At 45.7% G+C, this 6,881-nt stretch overlaps 1 pseudogene; it reads right to left on the bottom strand.

Annotated features, from left to right (window-relative positions):
• Positions 1–1,437: 1,437 nt before the first annotated feature.
• LOC103650578 (putative disease resistance protein RGA1) lies at positions 1,438–3,176 on the bottom strand (annotated as a pseudogene).
• Between the last annotated feature and the right edge of the window lie 3,705 nt (positions 3,177–6,881).

The raw sequence follows: 6,881 nt of genomic DNA, 5'->3' as shown, positions 1-6,881 counted from the left end.
AATATTTACTTTTTGGATATTGCATAATTTGATGGGATTTGCCTAAATAAGGATTTCCTAGAATTTCCAACCCTATTCCTTGATTACCCTGGGATAAATGATATGCTTAGAAATTTTTGCTATTGCTCAACTTGATAAATATGATGTCACTCTTTTAATGATACTATGGTCTGGAAATGAAGTTTTATTATGATGTTAACCCGATGGTTAAACAAGAACTTTTTGTGTTAAATGGAACATGGAGTAACCTCTTAGGATAACAGTGCAACCACGAGTGCTATAATGGCTCTAGCGATAACGATGAAGCTATTATCCATAAAGATCGTCGTAATGAAGATCGCTTTGTCATACCTGAAACAAACTCCAGAGAAAATCAACATTTATTAATTTGAGGACCTTCGAGAGAGGCATCCCCAAAACTTGGCCACTTTAATTAATTTTACTCTTGTTGTATATATTAATTCGTGAAACTTTTAGTACGAATTTTTAACAAAAGCGATACAAATGGGTTTTTAGTACCGATTGTTTAAAAGAACTGGTACTAAACAAGCTCTTTCAATTCCTGCCTAGAGAGCATTGGTATCGGTCGTTTAAAAGAAATGGCACTAATTATGCCATTTGTGTTCCCGCCTAGAGGCCTACATCTGTCATAGGGGAAATCTAAGGGGGCAAAGTGAGCTATGGCCACCCTCAATTTTTAAAAACATCTTAACTAATATTCATTTACTGTTAAGTATAGAAAAATTAAAGTTTTTAGTGGGCTAAAACAAACCCGTCCTAGGTCTCCTCGTCAGATCGCCAGTCCTCTCGACTCTCCTACTTGTTGGTCCAGTCCTCGCGTCTATCTGTCTGGCCCCATTCTTCTCGATGCCGCTGGAGCTAGTCCACCTCGATGTCAGTTCCTGACACCGCTTGTCGCCGCCCCCTTCCTGACGCGTGACACCGCCCGATCCCACCCACTTCTTGGTGCCCCTACCCCTTCTCAGCGCCTCGCCCACCACGTTGTTGTCGTGGCACCAGCCTCGCCAGCAGACACGATCTAGCTCGTCGCAACGATACGACCCATCCCGACTATCAATGAGTTTGGTGAACCAGCAAGCCTTGGCTCTCTGCCGGAGACATCGTTTGACACCGCCTCTTTCCCAACGCCTCTGCCCTTTGTGGAGATTAACATTCGACAAAGTATACACGGCTTCGATTCGGTCGACAAGAATTTCGAGGTATGTTTGCTTCTTTTGTTGGTATAGTTTTCTTCTTTTAGTTTGTATCGTGTATTGATATGAAACTTGAATTCTATTCGGCAATAGTTTTGTAATTTCTTGTTTGATTTTGTCATGTGATTATTTTGGTCCTCACGAATTCTCGTCTTGCATCAACCACTCACAAGTGGGCCACCGCTAAAAAATTAGATCCATTTACAAGATTGATAGAGCCACAGGGGGTCGAAAACTTGGGTCTATTCCATGGTTGGTATGGGTACAAGCTTATCCATTCCACTAAACATTCTAGTTATTACATGGTCGTGCTCTTTCTAAGAGTTGCAATACAGAAATCAACGCGCTGATCGGTCGAAGAACGGCAAGAGTTCTTTCTCTTTGAGCCTACAGTGCAAGTGCAAGAGCAACGAGCAATGTAGTAATGGTTGAAGAACGGCAGTACGGACTTGCACAACAACACTCTCGCAAACCGGGCGTCGTCCGCGCAGCAGGCCAACACGTTGTCATGAGGAACAGCGCCGTGCAGATCTTTGAACATAGCCAACCGCTGTGCTGCCGTTTCAGGAAGAAAGGCCGGCGGCGGGTCCTTGGAGAGCGTCACCCTGCACATGTCCACATGACCGGGCAGCAAGTTCCCAGCCAAGTCCGAGATGTAACTGACGCCGTCACCAAGGGGAGACATCCCTCCAATGCTGCTCCTCAGGGCCTTGCACCACACCCTTGGATCCCGGTGATCCCTGAGCACCCCTCCGATGATCTTGGCGCCGAAGAATGAGCCGTTGAGCTTCCTCGCTATCGCTTTCCCCGCAGAGATGAGCCTCGGGTTCTCCTCGACGTCTCTGCCGTCGAACGCGTGGGCCTTGAAGAAGAACCAGAACTCTGGGCACGGCAACGGCCTTAGCACGATCGGCTCCACCGTCCCGACGTCGTTCGCGACACGCCGGTTGTTCGTGGTGACGATCATCTTGACTACCCCCGCCGCCTCGCTGCGCCGGTGGTTCTGCAAGAACTCCTCCAGCATCTGCTTCCTGCACATGTCCACGTCCTCAAATATCATCAGGCACCTCCTGTGTCTGTCCCAAAAACTGTCGTCGCTACTCTTGATCAACTCTAGTGGGTCGTCGCTTATTGAAGTTCCTTGGTTGTTTTTGACATCGTAGGTAGATGTGAAACTGTACAGCATGATCACTGGGAAGTGGGCGCGCACTCTAGCGTCGTCGCAGGCGTATTGCACCAGGGTTGTCTTCCCGACTCCGCTGTCACCAACAATAGGCAGCACACCCAGCTCCGTGGCTGGCCGATAGTCGTCCTCGTGCAGCAGGAAGTTGATGATCCTTTCTTTCTCGACATGTCGGCCGAACATCTGCGCGTCCCGGAAGATGCTAGTGGCTAGAGGGCGGCGGATGGGCTTGCAGCCTTGCAAGAGCAGGATGAACTCCCTCAGATCACCAGACATGACCTGCAGTCTCTGGAGCACCCTCTCGATCTCATCGACACCGCCCGTATCGTCATGGCGCCGGGACGATGCTGCAAGTCTCACGCGCTTTGCTGGATTAAACAAGGACAAGGTTGAAACTTGGGGGATTGCCTTACCATCGTCATCTCTGTCAGCTTCACCTCCGCACCTGACGGAGTCGAGCAAATAGCAGCCCTGGTAGTCGCCGTCGATGAGATCGGAGAGCAACTGGAGGGTGCCGTTGTTTGAGATCTGCCGCCCTTTTGCTTCCTCTACCACGCTGTGGATTCTGATGACCAGACGCCTCATCCTTTGCAGCTTGTCCTCAGCGCTCTCCTGGTTGTTACTGATGAAACGCCCAATGAGAAGAGAAACCGCTCTACTGACCACATCACCGATGATGGCGGAGATGATGGCATCTGCCATTGTTGTTGGTTTCTAGTTTCTACAGGAGGGAGAGACAAGCAGTCTTCCAGCAGGAAATAAATGTACATGTGACGTGTGGCCGGCCTCGTTGGACCCAGTCCTGTACTAATTCTTGGTAGAACCCTGAAGTCAATATAGCAATCAACCATCCATAAAAAAAACATAGCGACCAAGCTTTATTTCATCTTCGAAAGGAAAGTGACCTTGTTTTTTATAATAAGCAAGGAAATTGACCAGGAAGACCATAGGTGTCACGGAATGAATGGTCGCTGTTCATGGGAAAAAAGTCTTTGCATCCACGACGAAAAGAATCTTTTTACGGCCCCTCACATCTACCACCTGGTGATTCATATAATAAATTACTAAAGGATTAAGATGCAAATTTTGATCTGTTTTTGTGGTCCTCCAGATGGTGGATGTGAGGTGCTGTAAAAGAGGGTGTTTGCATCTGAGATGTACAAAAATTTTTCCCGTGTCACATGACACGTAGATCTAATTGATACCACTAGTGCTTATATATGTATACATTCGAGCCATCCGGCCCAAGCCCGAAAAGGCCCGACACGGTTGAATTTCGGGCCGGCCCGGACCATGGGCTTAGCCTTCGGCCCGTGGCCCGACACGAAGTTGTAAAAAGGCCTAAATTCAAATTTTGGTCCGAAATTTGCATATGGTCCCAAATTCATATCAAAGTCCGAAATTCACATGAAAGCCTGAAATTCACAACAGAGCCCGAAATTCAAAACACATATATCATTTAGTAGATATTAACATTTCAAGCTTTATAATTAAAAAACCAAAGAACACGAAAGCAATGGTGGTTGACACCTCATCTCCATGATTAAACATGCGGCTAGCTAAATTGGAGTGGATGCTTTACATGATTAGAAGCGGATGATAAAATGAATATGGACCTTTTCATGCCTGTAAATGGGCTATTTCGTGCCTCCGTAAACGGGTCGTGCTCGCTCGTAGGTCGTGACCTCAGCCCAAGCCCAGCCTGGTGCATAATTTCGGGTCGTGTCGTGCTTGGGTCGTGCTTTTTTTGTGCTTCGAGCCATCCCACCAGGCCCGGCCCAAATGTACACCTCTAATTGCTTACACTGTGTATGGTTCAGAAAGTATTTCTATAGAAAAAAATAAGAGTGAAATGCATGGGAGGTCATATCACTACTCTAAATAGGGGGCACTAAGTGTCTTATAACTACTCTAAGTGTATAACAACTTCATTGACACTTAGAACAAGTTGATCGTTAACCTTATTGTACATCCTTTGAAAACTGACAATTTATTCCCATCAATATGGGCACGAAGATCTCATAAACCCAACTATTCTCTAGTATCGTGACCTCACTCATATTGTTTCTATAAAACACACATTAGTTATTGTTGGTCACCTGTTAAGATTTCTAAGAAAAAACAAAGTAGGGCAACACAATTAAAGTGATAGAGTCTTCTTCCCTTTAACCCACTCATGAAGAAGAGATGAATTAAAGGGAGAAGATTGAAATATGTGTGATTGTATAGAGGATGTTTGAATAATAGATTGCAAACTCATTTCTATATTTATCTTTCTTCAGTTATAGATGATTACAAAGATACTTCCAGAGTGTTCAAAGGATGTTCGAAGGTTCCAACACCTTAGAGCTTTGGATGCTAAGCGATCCAATGTCACATGAGTGCGTGAACAGTAAAAGGTGAAAATGTGCATAGGCCCTATACCCCTACTTATAGAGGCAGCACAACGACGTACAACTTCATATGAAATTATAATCATGACCTCGAACCCTATACATGTGAACTATAGATTCTATTAAGGGTGTTGTTGTCCTTTCCTCTTGAAAACGTGGCGCACACGTCGTTCGATCCTCCTTTGTTTCCTTAATACTTGCTTCAGATGCTAGAATGTGCTTTGGCTACACATCAATGTTGAAGCATCTATTTCCTTTCTTCGTCCTATAGAAGTTATTTCGACGAAGGCCAACTTGTTATTCCAGAAACAAACCACGAAGTGACTAAGATTTGTTAGTTTGACAACCTTCGACAAAGGCATACCCTCGACAATAGCCCCTCACAGGATTAGATCGTTTTCTCATAACGTGCTCAGAACGTGGAATAAACAGAGGAGGCCTTGTGCCGAAGGTCCGAAAAACACCTTTCTTGAGCGCGTTATTGAAAATGGGATTGCATAAACACATCTCACAACGTGATAGGAACCTGCAATGGTGGTTCACCAGGCATCGAGCGGACCTAGCATGGCTCCTCGACTTCTGCACCTTTTATCTATATAATTCAATCTGCCCTAGTTGATTGGCACGACATTTACTGCTATTACCATCCTGCTGCCATTAAAGTCTCTACCTCTAAAGCTCATTTGCTCTTTTCGCTTTCTATGAGCTTCAGAAACTTGGGCTTCTTAAGAGATCTTCATATGGCGGGGATTATAATGACTGCTAGGCTAGTGACACCAACATTGTCAGAGGCACTAAAAAGGGATGAGGAAGCTCCTGACACCGAGGTTGTGTATAGGTCCACAAGCGGTGCTCCTGTGTTGCAAGTCAAAGTGCAGGCAAAGAAGGCGGATGAAGGAACCGAAGAAGATGATGGGTCAGACAAGAAGGTTTCTGGCCCCGACGATGATGCCCCTTTGGAGGAAGAGTGTAAGGAAAATGGACCTCGGGCCATTTGTCTCAATAGGTTTTGGTGTTTGATGATCAACATAACATGTGAACTAATGTGTTTTCTCATGTTTATGTTTGTAGTTCATAGGATACTAAAGTTATTTGGACTAAGGCATTGAGGAAAGCAACACCTCAAAAGAAGATATTATAAAGATCACAAGTGAAGATCAACAAGTATCAAGCAAAGTCCAAGAAAAGAAGACAAGTGCTGCCACTGGCAGACTATCCAGTCGAGGGCACCGGACAGTCCGGTGCACCAGGGAACAGTAGCCCAACAGCTAGTTCCAGGTGGCACTGGTGGAGAGAAGCCACCGGACTGTCCGGTGTGACGTTCGGACTGTCCGGTGTAAAAGCCTGCAACGTCAACGGTCACCTGCGGTGTCAAATCTAACGGCTAGCCGCACCAGACAGGGGCACCAGACTGTCCGATGTGCCGCATAGAGCAGCCGCTTTTCTCCAACAGCTAGATTTGTGTTGGGGCCTATAAATACCACCTCAACCGGTCATTTCAAGGTGTGGGAGCTCAAGCAATATTGAAAGTTGCCTAGAAGGGGGTGAATAGGCGAAACTTAAAATTTATAAACTTAAACTTTGCACTAAGACTGGGGTTAGCGTTATATTTAAACTGGAGTACAAAAGATAGTTCTCCTTGCTTAGAGTTGCTCAATCAATGCGGATAACGTTTGGGAGCAAACTCAAATCAATAGGAGCAAGGGAACTTTAGAGAGAGGAAAGAGGGGAAACAAATCAAGTGAAGATCAATGCAAGTGGACACGGTGATTTGTTTACCGAGGTTCGGTTCCAAAGAACCTAGTCCCCGTTGAAGAGGCCACAAAGGTCGGGTCTATTCCAACCCTTTCCCCCTCTCAATCGGTCACACAGACCGGTCGAGGCTTCTCCTTGATCACTTGGGCCACTAAGACCCCGCAAGGATCATCACACACTTAGGTGTCTCTTGCTAGCTTTACAAAGCACTTATGAGAATAAGAATAGAGAAGGAGAAGGCAATCCAAGCAACAAGAGCAACAAAAGAACACAAAACGCCGTCTCTCAAGTCACTTAATGAATTGAGTTGATTTGGAGGCTTGGAGAGGATTTGAT

This window comes from Zea mays, chromosome 3, assembly GCF_902167145.1.
Source record: "Zea mays cultivar B73 chromosome 3, Zm-B73-REFERENCE-NAM-5.0, whole genome shotgun sequence".
Lineage (NCBI taxonomy): Eukaryota > Viridiplantae > Streptophyta > Magnoliopsida > Poales > Poaceae > Zea > Zea mays.
This window is presented reverse-complemented; position numbering and strand designations above follow the sequence as displayed.